This window comes from Macaca fascicularis, chromosome 5, assembly GCF_037993035.2.
Source record: "Macaca fascicularis isolate 582-1 chromosome 5, T2T-MFA8v1.1".
Taxonomy (NCBI): Eukaryota; Metazoa; Chordata; class Mammalia; order Primates; family Cercopithecidae; genus Macaca; species Macaca fascicularis.
Genome location: NC_088379.1, coordinates 56,912,652 through 56,926,885, shown reverse-complemented (window position 1 = coordinate 56,926,885; position 14,234 = coordinate 56,912,652). Strand labels below are relative to the sequence as shown.

The 14,234-nt window shown below is 39.4% G+C and overlaps 1 protein-coding gene and 1 pseudogene across 12 annotated transcripts in view; one reads left to right on the top strand and one right to left on the bottom strand.

Annotated features, from left to right (window-relative positions):
* SEPTIN11 (septin 11) overlaps nt 1-14,234 on the top strand; it is a 138,985-nt gene that overhangs the window by 54,205 nt on the left and 70,546 nt on the right. The gene's annotated exons all lie outside the window — the stretch shown is intronic.
* Nucleotides 3,962-4,276, bottom strand: LOC123573580 (thioredoxin pseudogene; annotated as a pseudogene).

The following is a 14,234-nucleotide window of genomic DNA, read 5'->3' as shown; positions in this document are numbered from 1 at the left end:
TTTGTTTGTTCTTGTCTGTGTGTGATTTCTTTTTTCTTTTCTTTCTTTTCTTTTCTTTTTTTTTTTTTCATTTTTATTGTACAAAAAGGAAATGAAAAAATATATAGCACAACATTAAAATTTACCTACTTGTTTTTGATAAGTAACGTTCCTTTGGGAAGAATTGGGTTTTTTTTTCTCTCATAGAAGTTGAGGCACAATAATATAGATAGGTTAGAAATTGAAAAACAAAATAATCCCCAACACCCTAACACATCAGTACTCATTCTTGGCTTTCCAACCCACCTGTTTTATCAGACGTTTCTTGTGTACCTTCTATATGCAGGTGCTAAAATTATGTTGGTGAGTACTTGAGAGTACTTGAGTGCAGTCTTTGCTGCTCTCATGAAATCTCTCTATAGGCTGAGTAAGCAATAGGATTTAGCAAGGAAAGGGAGATGGGGAGGTGGTTGTGGAAGTGTTCCAAGCCCAGGAAACAGCATCTGCCAAACTCTGGAAGTGAGGGAGAGACTCTTAAAGAAATCCAATGTAGCCGGAGCGTCAGCATTAGGGTTGGGTAGGGAGAGTGGACAGACAAGAGGCTGAGTAGGTGGGAAGAGACTCAATTGTGCGGTGCAATCTTTATAGGCATGTATTTACTGTGTAACTCTTTAAATGCTTCATATTCCATCCACCCTTTGCCCACAACTTAAGATATCTCAGATCCTTGAAATTGGTTGAAAGAAGACAAAGAAAATCTGCAGACTACTAATTCTTCAGGATTCAGTAGGAGAGATGAGAAAAGATCAGGGGAGTTGATTCCTTTCATGCCCAAACTGAACCTTTAAAGAATAGAGGAAATGAAGACTGACGGAGGACACAGAGAAGGAGTGACAACGTATGACAACGACAATGCTAGATCTTCCTCTGCCCAGTTTTGTGCATTGAGCCTTTCCTCGGGATTCAGAAGTAGAAGTTATTATTTTCTTAGACGTAAGCAACTGAGTCCTGAAGAGTGTGGTGGGGCTGGGGGGAAGATGGTAGGACCCCTTCCACCTTGGACTTCAAGTGGTAATCAGTGTTCTCCAAAAAGGAAATTAAAAACTCATTGGACTTTATGAAAACAGGAGAAAAGTCTGTTAAAAGCCAGGGTTTCCTTAAGACTTCATGCTGTTTTCATTCATCTCATCTCTTTGAGTACTGTCTTCATACCAGTATAAAATTTTGTGAATCTCATTAAGGTACTCATTAAATTTACTCTTACTTGCTGTTGGGGGGCAAAAGGCTTGACCAAAAACAACTGTGCACAGGAAGCTTGTTCAGCATCTTTATTTTAAAATTTATTCAATTCAAATTACTGTCAACACAATTATCTCACGTTATACTCACAAAATACCTGAGAAGTAATAGAGAAGGAAAATGAGGCAGGAAGAAGTTGTCAGCTAATCTGCTACAGCGAATTTGTGGGAGAGGCTAGGCTTTGGAACCAAAGGCTCTTAGACCAACGTGTATACACACCTCCCATCTGATTCAGTCAGGTAAGCTAAACTACCTTGCGGTGACGAATTGGCCCCATGTTTTGGTGGCTTACATGGCAAGCATTTATTTCTCATGCAGCTTTCTTGTCTGTTCCACCCTCGGAGGTCTGCTACATGCTGCATTGCCTCCAGGACCCAGGCTGAGGGAGTGTCCTTTATCTAGGTATTGCCAGCCTGGTGGCAGAGGACAAAGACACATGCTGAACCCTGGTTTCTCAGGAGCTGGCTTCTCAAGCTCTTAGATGGGTCACTTCCATGCAGATTGTATCGGCCAAAGTAAATGGTCATTCCTAAATTCAAAAGGATGAGGATAGAGAATCCTCCTGTAAAGAGTGGCTCTGAAAGACACTTGGCCAGGCTTGAGGGCCATCGGCTGGGGAAGTAAATCCCCCTCTAGGGAGGGCAGTGAATATTTTGAGTAATAACAGTTGGCTAGATTCCTAGTCAAGGAATCTACTATGAAGCCAAGTATTTATTTTTAAAATTGTATCCCTGTCTGTAAGGATTTCTCTCCCTCTCTTTGGCCTGCTCTGATTCTAGCTGGGCATAGTAGAATGATGTGTGTATGTGTGTGTGTGTGTGAGAGAGAGAGAGAGACAGAAACAGAGAGACAGAGAGAGATAAGAGTTAGTCAGCCACAGTGAATTGAAGGCAGAGTGTGAATTCTCGTACTCACTGGTGGTGAGCTTCCAGGGACGTCACCATCAAGTAAGTGATAGGTGGTAACCTTCTGAAAGGCCTTCTGTGCTGCTCTCTGGTGGCCTCAGCCGTGGAACTGTACTCTCTGGGAAATGGTTGTGAGGCCATTAGGACTTCCAGCTGCTTGACAGAATGATTTCTCTTGGGACCTCGGCCCTTTGGACCTTTCCCAGCCATCTGTCTGTCCCTAAATGCAGATGAATCAGATGGCACCCTTCTTTCCCTTGCTCTGTTTTTCTCTCTACTGATAGGCCATAGTGTATAGCATTTGGGTGAAGAATGTGGGCTCTGGAGCCAGGTTGCTCCGGTTCTAGAGTATCAGTTTTACCATTTAACAAGCTTTGTGTCCTTAGGCAGGTTACTTCCCTCATCTGTAAAACAGTAACAGTACTTCCCTCAAAGAGTTACAAATTAAACCAGTTAGTACACACATAGTGCTTACACCGCTGCCTCAACATTCATCCTCAATAAAAGTTATCTCAGGAAAATGGTGCTGAAATAATAATGGCTTTATACTGAAGACTGGGCTCAAACCAGAACTGCCACCCCACCCCACCCCAGTGGGAACTGAGCAGTTGCCCCTTCTCGTGCACACCTGAACCACACAGGCTTCCCATTTTCTAATCAGAGCGCACCTTAGAGGCACAGATCAAACATTCCCTCCATGAAGCCTCCACCCACGAATCACCAACATTTTGACGATTTTTATTTATTTGAATTGCTGACAACACTTACGTGTCATCCACATAGTGATCAGGAGTCCCCACCCCACCTTTCCTTAAGTTACCTTTTAAGAGAAAGTAACTATCAAATATAATTGTGAACATAAAAAACAAAACAAAAAAACCTTATTACCTACCATAAGCAATTTGTTCCGCTAGCCCTTGGCCACAGTCTTGTATTCTTAGTCTATATAGCCAGACTTAAGGGAAAGGACTATATGTCCTGTACCTCCAGCCAATAAACATTTGACTCAGTAAGTGAAAATGCACCCTTCAGATAAATTGGATAAGACATACTGGCTAAGACGTGTGCCTGCCTGGCTGTTGCTGTGTCAACCCCCGGTAGGTGTAGACCTCACAACTCCACTTTCTACCCCAGGCTTCTCTGCCATTGCCACTGGGGTTCTGCTTAGCTATTCTGACCTGTGTGCACATCTGGACATCCAAAGGAGCTGCCTTCCCAGGGGGCAACCCCCTTGAGATGGTGGATCTACATGGCTCCTCAATTGACCTGGCTCCTTAGAAGTTCCCCTCTGGGCCCCAGCCTCAGCCCTCAGGGGTGATTAGCTCTACAGTCCCCTTAGGGTGGCCTTCCCTTTTCCCCTGTTTCACTTTTCCCTGTCCCCCGTTCTGTTCCCCTGGGTCACTTCCCAGGACTCACATGCAAGCAAGTCCCTGCAAGTCCTTGCATTTTGGGGAAACCTAGATGAAAACACCTTGTTTACTAGTGTGGGGCTTTTCATTTCCTCATACAAATAAGGGAATATGAATGTTAATTTTGTAATATACTAAGCTACTTTGGATGTTTAAAAAATGCCAGAACAAACTGACTTTTTACCAGGTTTTCACTACTATTTGTAAGATGAGGTTTTTTTTTTGTTGTTGTTGTTATTATAATTAATGTTTTATTGTCACCCAGATGGCAATTAGGTTTATAATCTTCATACTTTATATTTTTTATAAATTTAAAAAAAATACAAGTTTTAAATAGTCAATGGCTGGTTATATTTTCAGAAAACATGATTAGACTAATTCATTAACGGTGGCTTCAAGCTTTTCCTTATTGGCCCCAGAAAATTCACCAACCTTTTGTCCCTTCTTAAAAAACTGGAATGTTGGCATGCATTTAACTTCACACTCTGAAGCAACATCCTGACAGTCACCCACATCTACTTCAAGGAATACCACGTTGGAATACTTTTCAGAGAGGGAATGAAAGAAAGACTTGATCATTTTGCAAGGCCCACACCATGTGGCTGAGAAATCAACTACAAGTTTATTGCCTGTGGTGTCCAAGGCTTCCTGAAAAGCAGCCTTGCTCTTGATCTGTTTCACCATTCTTGGCTGCTGGGGTCTGACAAGCAGCTGTAAGGACTGATGAAAACGGATCCAAAGCACTGGACCGAGCTTGGACAAGACAAGTTTAAAAAAAATTATTATTATTTTTAATGGATACAGGGTCTTGCTATATTGCCCAGGTTTGTCTCAAACCCCTGGACTCAAGTGATCCTCCCATCTAGGCCTCCCAAAATGCTGAGGTTACAGTTGTGAGCCGCTGGCACCTGACCAGATTAAAAAACTATACTCAAAAAAATAATAATAATAAATAAATGTTGTATTGCATCACCTAGACTTTTCTATAATTTTCATTTCTGATTCTTTGGGATGGAACTCATAATCTCTCAGGGTGGCACTGCTTGCTTTTGAATCTGTAGTTCTTTGTTCTTTGTTCTTGTATCCTACTTTGTTCTGTAATGGGTTTAATTTATCCATTTCAAGTCAATTGTACTTTTATATTCTAGGACCTGGATACAGAGTGAATGGGGGAAATTATGGTCTTGATACATGAACTATGAACTTAGGACAAAGCTTAAAACTGTTTTAAAAAAAATCAGAAAGTTTTGGGCTTATACTGTCTGCATAGATTGGAAAAATGGGGTAATAAGAAACAACTTTAATTAGCTAATATTGAACAGTTTTAAGGATGGGGATTAATGCAGTATTTCCCTAAGAGTGTTTATTTTACTTTATTTTAAATTTTTTATTTTTGTGGGTACATAGTAGGTGTATGTTTTTATGGGTTACATTCGGTATTTTGATGCAGGCATGCAATGTGTAATAATCACATTAGGGTAAGTGGGCTGTCCATCACCTCAAGCATTTATTCTTTGTGTTTCCAACAATCTAATTGTACTCTTTTACTTGTTTTTAAATGTGCCCCAAGAGTTTTTAAGAGAATTGTTCAAATGATCACTGCACTTTGTGCAAGCCATTCTCAGAGGCAGTTTCTGAGAATGTCATGGAAACTACGAAACCAAGCTGATTGATTTTTAGATTCTCCTCACGTTTGTCACCTTTGCTCTCATTATTTGAGGTGTTTGGTTTGACTTACCCGGTGGTTAGGTAGTCTAAGACTAGTACTTTGGCGTGATAGAATAATTTGATTGTTTGTTACGTGCCTCTTTGTTTTCAAAGCCTTTTCTAATCCTTAGTCAACCTCTTAACCACTAGGGAATGTTGGATTGTCTGAAGTTGAAGCACAGTTTTCTCTCTGAGCCCTCTAAAGAAGTCTTTTAGTTGTTGATAATCAAGTTTGCTCCTTCAAAACTAAAATTCCAAGGTATTTTATGAACTTAAGGCAGATAAGATGAGATCTCAGGTATCAAAGTCGCCAATAATTAATTTGCTGCCACTAGCTACTGCTCCAAAGCTGACATTTAAGCTATGTGAAGAGGACCAAGTCTAAATTGGATTTTATAACCCAGTCAAAGCTGGGGGCAATGAAGACTCTCATTGACTTTATGTAATGGAGATTTATATAGGGATATTGGAGAGTTGGGGATACTGCTGAATATTTCTAAATTTCTCTTTCTTGAAGAACTTATGCTTTTATTCCTCAGTGGCTTTTCCTAGTTCCTATTCATTAAGTGAACAAATATTGAGCCCAGCCAACACCATGCATGAGTGATGATGTCAAAACCATATCCTTCTACTCTCCCACTACACCAAATCAGAACCAAAATTTGTCTTTGGAAAATGGATCTCTTTGTCACTGAGGTTCAAAATTTTGGAATAAGATTTGAATTCAGGGGGGAATTACCAGGATGTGTTTTGTCATTCCCACCTCCTGTCTTAAGTCATTCATGATTGTGCAGCATCAACCAGTCGGATATTTGAGGACCTTCTGTGTTTCTTGTCCTGTGCTCCATGTTGCTGGAAAGTCTACAATGTAGTTGGGGAGAAAAGGCTGAGACTCAAATAATGCTCAACCTCCATGACTGGGAGGATCTTGTCAGGCTCTTTTAACTAGTATTCAGCCCAACACTTTTTTTTAGTAAACATGAGGAACTTGACTTAGCACTCGGAAATAATAAGGCCCATTTTCTTTCCCTTCTCTTTCCCTTTTATAATGTAATTCGAGGACCCTTGAAAGGTAACCTCCAGCTTTTTTTCTTCCCAGGCTATCTTTCGAAATTTATTGTTTTAGTTTAAGGCAAGGATAAAAAGGGCACACCAAAGGGAACTGGGAAGTTTTATTAGAATCTGGATGGAATGTCTTCAGGCTCACTGACAGATTAATTTGTGCCCTGTATTTCTGCTACAAAACATTCTGACTGCCCACAGCATTCCACATGCTTTTGACTTGTAGACTAGTACAGATGCTCCTTAGCTTACAGTGGGGTTATGTCCTGATAACCACATTATATTGAAAATACCTAAGTTTAAAACGCATTTAATACACCTCGCCTACTGAACATCAGAGCTTTGCCTAGCCTACCTTAAATGTGCTTAGAACACTTACATTAGCCTATGGTTGTGCAAAATCATCTAACACAAGCCTGTTTTATAACAAAGTGTTGACTATCTCAGGTAATTTACCAAATACTGTATGGAAAGTGAAAAATAGAATGGTTGTATAGGCATTTGAAGTATGGTTTTTACTGAATGCGTATCACTTTTGTACCATTGGAAAGTCAAAATCGTAAGTTGAACCATTGCAAGTGGGGACTGTTTGTGTTCTATTTTAGAGCTGCACATGCATTTCTGCACCTGCCAACAGAGTTGTATGCTTACTGGGTCAGTTGTTTTCAAACCTACTTACACTAGTTATAATCATCATCATCGCCTAATTTAATTTAATGTTTTGTGAATCTATGAACTATAAGTGCAAAAATTGAATTGCTTCTAAATGAGATGCTTTGGAAAGTTTTAGTAAAGGTAAAAATTTTGCTGAAATAAAACTGCTGTGAATTAAATATACGTAAGATAATTACAAAAAGTTGGAGATGAAAATTGTACAAATCTAAAAAGAGCCTGCATTTGGATTGCATTGAGAACACTTTTAAATTCTGTCTCCACATTAAATAAACAAACTGGAAATTATAGTTGATGCCTGTGGGTTGGTGCTGGAAAGACACCCTTATTGAAATTCCTCTGACCTATTATGATGAAAAAGCCTTGGCCTTTTGTCAAAAAATTGTGAATGAATGAATGTATGTTTAGATGTTTTAAGGTGAATTTAAATGTTTTGACTCTAACTAGCGTTTTAAAAATCTCAATCAAGATAAAATGTCCAACACCTGCTTCTAATAGTCTTAGCTTAAGGGACTTGTACTTAACAAAACATTTCCGTATTCTAACACATGTAACCCCTGGCTGAGGATCATTGTGTGTATGGAATTATCCCACATGGGGAAACGGGAAAAAAGGCTGAGAATTACTGGTTTGTTCTGGGTTGAGGTACACATGTCTCACTTGGCATTACCTATATTTAATTCCTTTTACACCCTGACGTAACTGGTTATCAGTTTTTGTGTGTTTTTTTTTTTCTTCTGATACCAGCTTTAGAGATAAAAGGACATTGGAAATACTGCCTGTTTAATCAGTTTCTCTTATGTTAGTCCAGAATAAGGGGAAATATGATTTTGGAAGCAAAATAATCTTATTTTGGAAAGGCAAAGTTATTTTAGTGATCTTTTAATGCATTTCTTTAAGGTACACACACAGTCACACACACACACAAACACATACACACCCCACATGAGATAATGGATAACTCAAAGATGTACTCAATCTGTCTGGGAAGGATAAATTCTCTCATTGTATGTAGATAAAAGCTGGGACCACTTAGTTCCTGGGTTTTTGCATTCATTCAAGTGACTTGGCTTTTTGACCCAAGTGGTGCATTCCAGCTATCCTTTGCTAATCTTACATTAGCAATTAGATTTTATTTTTAATTCCAACCATGAAAAAATTTTGTTAAAAAAGCAAGTAGAAAGTTGTTTTTCTATTCCAATAAAGGGAGTGGGAGGAGAACACTTAACAAATTTGAAGTTGAAATGTGTGATTTCTTAAACTGGAGTCATTTCAGGGTTTTTTTGGTCCTTAAATATACTTTTAGAATGTTTTCACTTGCATATTGGCTTTGCCACTAAACCCATTGCACACACTGCAGTGGTTTCCTAATTGAAATTGTGCAATTCCACATATTTTTCCTGTGATTACATTTCAGTGGGTAAAAGTTGATCTTCACAACAACTTTGTGAGGTGGGTTGGTTGGATATTATTCTTGACCCAACACCTTCACCTCCTTTTTGATGGATCAGGACTCAGACTTGCCCAAGGTAAACAGTGATGATCTTAAGGCCAAGTCTTCTGACTGTTGTTTGCACCTTCTTCTACCACATGGAGATACCACCCTAGGCTGCAGAACACTGCTGTCAGTTGGAACTTTCATGATGATGGAAAATGTTCCACTGTTGCATAGTTGCCACCACACTAGTCATTTATGGCTTCTAAACACTCGAAATGTGACTGGAATAGCTGTACAACTAAAATTTTATTTTGTGTAATTTTAATTAATTTACACTTTTTTTTTTTTTTTTTGCTGCTGCTGCGATGGAGTCTCACTGTCTTGCCCAGGCTGGAGTACAGTGGCGCGATCTCCACTTACTGCAAGCTCCGCCTCCCGGGTTCACGCCATTCTCCTGCCTCAGCCTCCGGAGTAGCTGGGACTACAGGCACCCACCACCACGACGGGCTAATTTTTTTGTATTTTTAGTAGAGACGGGGTTTCACCGTGTTAGCCAGGATGATCTCGATCTCCTGATCTCATGATCCGCCTGCCCCGGCCTCCCAAAGTGTTGGGATTACAGGCGTGAGCCACTGTGGCCGGCCAATTAATTTACACTGAAACAGCCACATGTGGCAAGTGGCTACCATACTGTATAGTGCAGCTTAGGAATGTAGTCTAGAAGTATTTATAGTCTGATCTTTCTGTTTTTTCTGAGAAAAACTTTTTTTAATTAATAAAATTCCAAACATATACAAGAGTAGAGAGAATGGTATAATGAACCCTTCTGTCCCATCACCTAGCCCAGTCATCAATTCTTGGCTAGTCTTTTTTTTTTGTTTTTGCATCTCCCCCTCCCATTTAAATTCATGGCCAATCTTGTATGGTCTATTTACCATTCTCTCTAGCCTCCTTGCTCCCCTCTCTAACCTCTTCCCTCACCTCTCCCCAAATTATTTTGAAGCGAATATCAGGCACTGTCTGATCTCCTTTTAAGAGCCCAGCTGGTGACCTGGGGAAAGAGGAGCAGTGAAAGGCATCAAGGAGAGATACTTGAGGATCTTCAAACGTATCTGTGATTTAAAAAGAAAAGATGAAGTATATGGATAGTAAACGTTATGGTTTGACAAAGATAGGTCATGAGTATACAGATGTGATACTCTGTGTGCATGAGCTATTTCATCACCATTATCATCATCAAAAAGCCAAGCTGGAACTCAGATGGAAGTTACTGTGCCAGGCCTCACTTACCTGTGCTTATCTTGAACTTTGGGTTTATGCATAATTTAAAACACTTAAACATTATTTCTGTGCAATATTTATCATTGAGCTTTATTGGATACCAGCAGTGCTGTAGAGTCATGGGACGTTTCAAAGGTCAAAAGAAAGCTGAGGATCATTTTAGTTTAGTCTCCTCAGAAAGCTTAGCTCCCGAGAGAAGTAGCTTGATTTGAGCTCATATCAAGTGGCTCAGTGCTTCCCGTCATTTACCACACTTGCCATAACAACTGATTCACTGAGTTAAAACTTGGCATTGCTGTGTCATTCCTACCTAGCTTTTAGAATGACAGATTTTTATGACCTCTTTGAGAGCAGAGATATGCCTAAGTCTGCTTGCTTGGCATTGTAGACACTCTTGTTAGAGATAAGTGTTTTCATCATTAATAGTGTAAAAGAGTCATTTATCAGGCCAAGCGTGGTGGTTCACACCTGTAATCCCAGCACTTTGGGAGGCCAAGGCAGGCGGATCACCTGAGGTCAGGAGTTTGAGACCAGCCTGGCCAGCATGGTGAAACTCCATCTCTACTAAAAATACAAAAATTAGCTGGGCGTGGTGGTGTGTGCCTGTAGTCTGGGCTACTCAGGAGGCTGAGGATGGAGAATCGCTTGAACCTGGGAGGCAGAGGCTGCAGTGAGCTGAGATCACGCCACTGCACTACAGCCTAGGCAAGAGAGTGAGACTCCATCTCAAAAAAAAAAAAAAAAAAAAAGGAATCATTTATCAAATTTTGTCTTTTGGGCTTAGAATTTATGCCTATTACTGGTGGTATAATATTATATATTATTGCCCATATAATACATATTATATATAATTTATTATAGGAAATACTTGTTTTCATATTTCTATTTCTAAAAGAAACTTGTGTCGCAAGCACATTTTAGTCATATGAACAGACAAATTGAAGGAAATAATGCTTGCACCAATGATATTTAAAAGTGTAGTTTTCCTCACAACATAAAGCAAGAATTGTTGCTCTGCTTTTATAGTTTAATTTAGGAGCTAATAGTGATTTTGTCTCATGGTAGAGTGCAGAATATGTATATTCTAAATTTGGAACCCCTGTACACGGGATGTTAGGATTTAAAAGGAATGGTTTTGTGATGGTAAAAGGATCTTGTATCATCAGAAATGCTCTCAGGGCTTGGCTGAGCTGTCTATTGATGGAAAAAGATAATGTGCTTTAGAAAAAGAGCTATATTGAAATTTTCACCAACTTTCTGATGAACAACTGCAAGCTTTCAGCTATAAGAGGCTGCCATTTCTTTTACATGGTTTTGTCTCCAGCAGAGTCTGCCCTTTGTGTTCCATTTGGCTGTGTTAACTGTCTTCCTGGGAGAGAGGGAAAGTCTGTGTTTCATCTCATCATCTGTGTTGCAGTTTAGTCCAGTTTGCTTTATTCCATGGTGAGTGGAGAGAGTAAGTAGTTGGATGGCACCCTACATTGTAATGTTACCACAACTCAAGATTTATGCTAGTTTTGCAAATAATTGTCTCATAAAATGAGTCTTATCTCCACTTGACAAGAGACAATTGAATCTACAGTAGGGCTAAGAAGAAGATTTAGGAAGATATTTGGTCAAATCAGTTACCCTGTGCTTTTTATGCAGGATAGAGACAGGAAACTATTAAGGCTTGTAAAATGACTATGACCTGATTAGGCAAATATAGCAACTATTTTCAGCAAAGAGGCCACAAGATGAGTATAGCTGACTTTTTTTTTTCAATGTATAAAGTTTAGAGATTTTCCTGTGATTTTCTAATAGACCAAATTTAAATCTAACAATAATACGTCTTGAAAAATAAAATTAAAAATTCATGTAATCAGCCAAATATGGTGGCTCACACCTGTAATTCCCAGCATTTTGGGAGGCTGAGGCAGATAGATCGCTTGAGCCCAGGAGTTTGAGACCAGCCTGGGCAACATGGCAAAACCCCATTTCTACAGAAAAAAATAGAAGCATTAGCTGGGTGGTGGTGGCGCTCACCTGTTGTCCCAGCTACTCCGGTGGCTGAGGTGGGGGGATCGCTTGAGTCTGGGAGTTTCAGGCTGCAGTGAGCTGAGATTGTGCCACTGTACTCCAGCCTTGGAGACAGAGGGAGCCCCTGTCTCAAAAAAAATTATGTAGTCTAGATCTCAATTAATGCTTATGCTTTACTGTAGTTAGAAAAGTGCTTAACCTGGCCTGTAATCCCAGCACTTTGGGATGCTGAGGCGGGCAGATCACTTGAGGTCAGGATTTTGAGAACAGCCTGGCCAACATGGCAAAACCCCGTTTCTACTAAAAATACAAAAATTAGCCAGGCATGGTGGCTCACATCTGTAATCCCAGCTATTTGGGAGGCTGAGGCATGAGAATTGCTTGAGTCCAGGAGGCAGAGGTTTCAGTGAGCCGAGATCATGCCACTTTACTGCAGCCTGGGTGACAGAGTGAGACTCCATCACAAAAAAGAAAAGAAAAAAAAAAGTGCTTAACCTGATATAGCTATAACATTAACAAGAATAGAAATTTATCTTTCTCTTTAGTTAATGGCCAATGGGTTATACACAGTTTTGGTAAGCTTCAGTTAGGTTCTGTTTTGAATTATTGATGGCATGGTAAGATGATAGTAAGGGAGGCAAATGTGTAAGCCATCTATGAATGAGCTCCATTCTTTAGCTCATTTATTTGAAGGAGAAAAAGTACCAAAAAGGCAACCCACATTCTTCAGTTAAACTGCTGGAAAAACACATGCCACCTCTTGGCTCTGACTAGGAAATGGGGGCCTGCTGGTGCCATAGTCTTCAGTTTTTCAAAGGAAGATGGATATTTGGAATTTGATGTGAAATTTCCACATCTGATAATGTTGGCAACTAAATGTTTTTAAAATACTGTGTGGTTCACATAAACACATTTGTAGGTTGAGTCTGCCAATTGGCAATCAGATTTCCATTGGAAATAAATTTATTTGTTTTTCTTGTATTTGAATAAAGAGATCATAGTTTTTTTGTTTTTTCTGGTATGCCTTTTAGAATGATTTAACATTTGAACAGTTTAAGCTTTTTGTGTGTGCGGAAAATGTGCCCGCTTTTAAAATACAAGTGAAGCAAGTACTTGAACTCTGATATTAAAACGTATAGATTGGTTGAGGATAACATCAACATTTTTGAATTGTTTCTGTAACAGAATGTCTCCAATACAGGCCTGGCCATAAGAGAGCAAATTTGGAGAACCAGAAGTTGATGTATGGTGTGAGCAGGCCCACAGCTGAGGGAGTGGGAGGGATTCTAGAGTGTGTGGTAGCCAAGCAAATGTGGCTCCGCAAAAACAGGTGCTATATATAGTGACTGGGGTTGGATTTTCTGTTTTTGGTTGAGTTCCAATGACAGTTAATGGCTCTTCCTATAGGCCATGAAATTATTTATGAATTTGGCAGTGGGATGATATAAAATGCAAGTGGATATAGGTAGAATAAAGTCTGTTACCAAATTCCAATAAATTATTAGTGCTAGAGCCAGAAGGGCCTTCAAAGGTCACCTAATCAAGGACCTTCCTTTAAGATGAGGAAACTGAGGCCTGGGGAATTGAGGCTTAAATTTCCCATTAATCCTTATTGAGGCCTAAGGACTTAAGCTGAGGCTTAAATTTCCTGTTAATCCTTTCCTCTACAGCTGAAACCCAGCATCCTCCCTTCTTTTCGATCTTCCTGCCTATACAAAAATGCATTTTCTAGGAACTATTAGTGACAATTAGAATCTTAGAAAAACAACAAAGGCAGATGTTTTGTAAGCAGACTATTTAGAAAACATCTTTCTAAAAGGTTAATTTAGCCTGTCTTTCTAATTATTGGAACATTTTTATTGATAAAATTTCTGTTATTTTTGTTATGAGTTTTGAGACTCTTTTCAGAAGCCTACTCTTTCATAACCTTTTTAAGAAGCAAAAAGCCGGTAAGATCATTAACAGTAAAAGAAAAAGATGTGGTAAAATTGCTCTTGATTTTACAGAATGTCCTAGCAGTGGGTTGAACCACACAAAAGTTGATATTCAGCCATTTCTCAACTACAAAAATAGTAGCTTCATGTGATTTAAGATGGTGGCTTGACCAAAATGGTAATTAGGAGTATCGATGTATCTTCCTATTCTTAAAGAAATCCGTGGCATTTTACATGGTCGTTGAACACTCCACTCCTCTCAATTTATTCTGCTCAAACACTGTTATTCTGGAGCATTTTTATTGAGAAATGCGGAGTTGGAAGTTAAAGGTTCCGTGTATACATGGGGAATAGTCTTCTTCCCACATGTTATGTTTGGCTTGAAACAGTCTTCCTGCCTTGAAGAAAAGACTCCCTAGCTAAAGTCAGATGCTGGATTTGTCTCTAATTTTTGAGGCCAACAGAAGCAAGTTGGCAGCAGGAGTGCTTTTCATGCTCAGTCTTGGTCATGAGCACAATAGTTTCATAT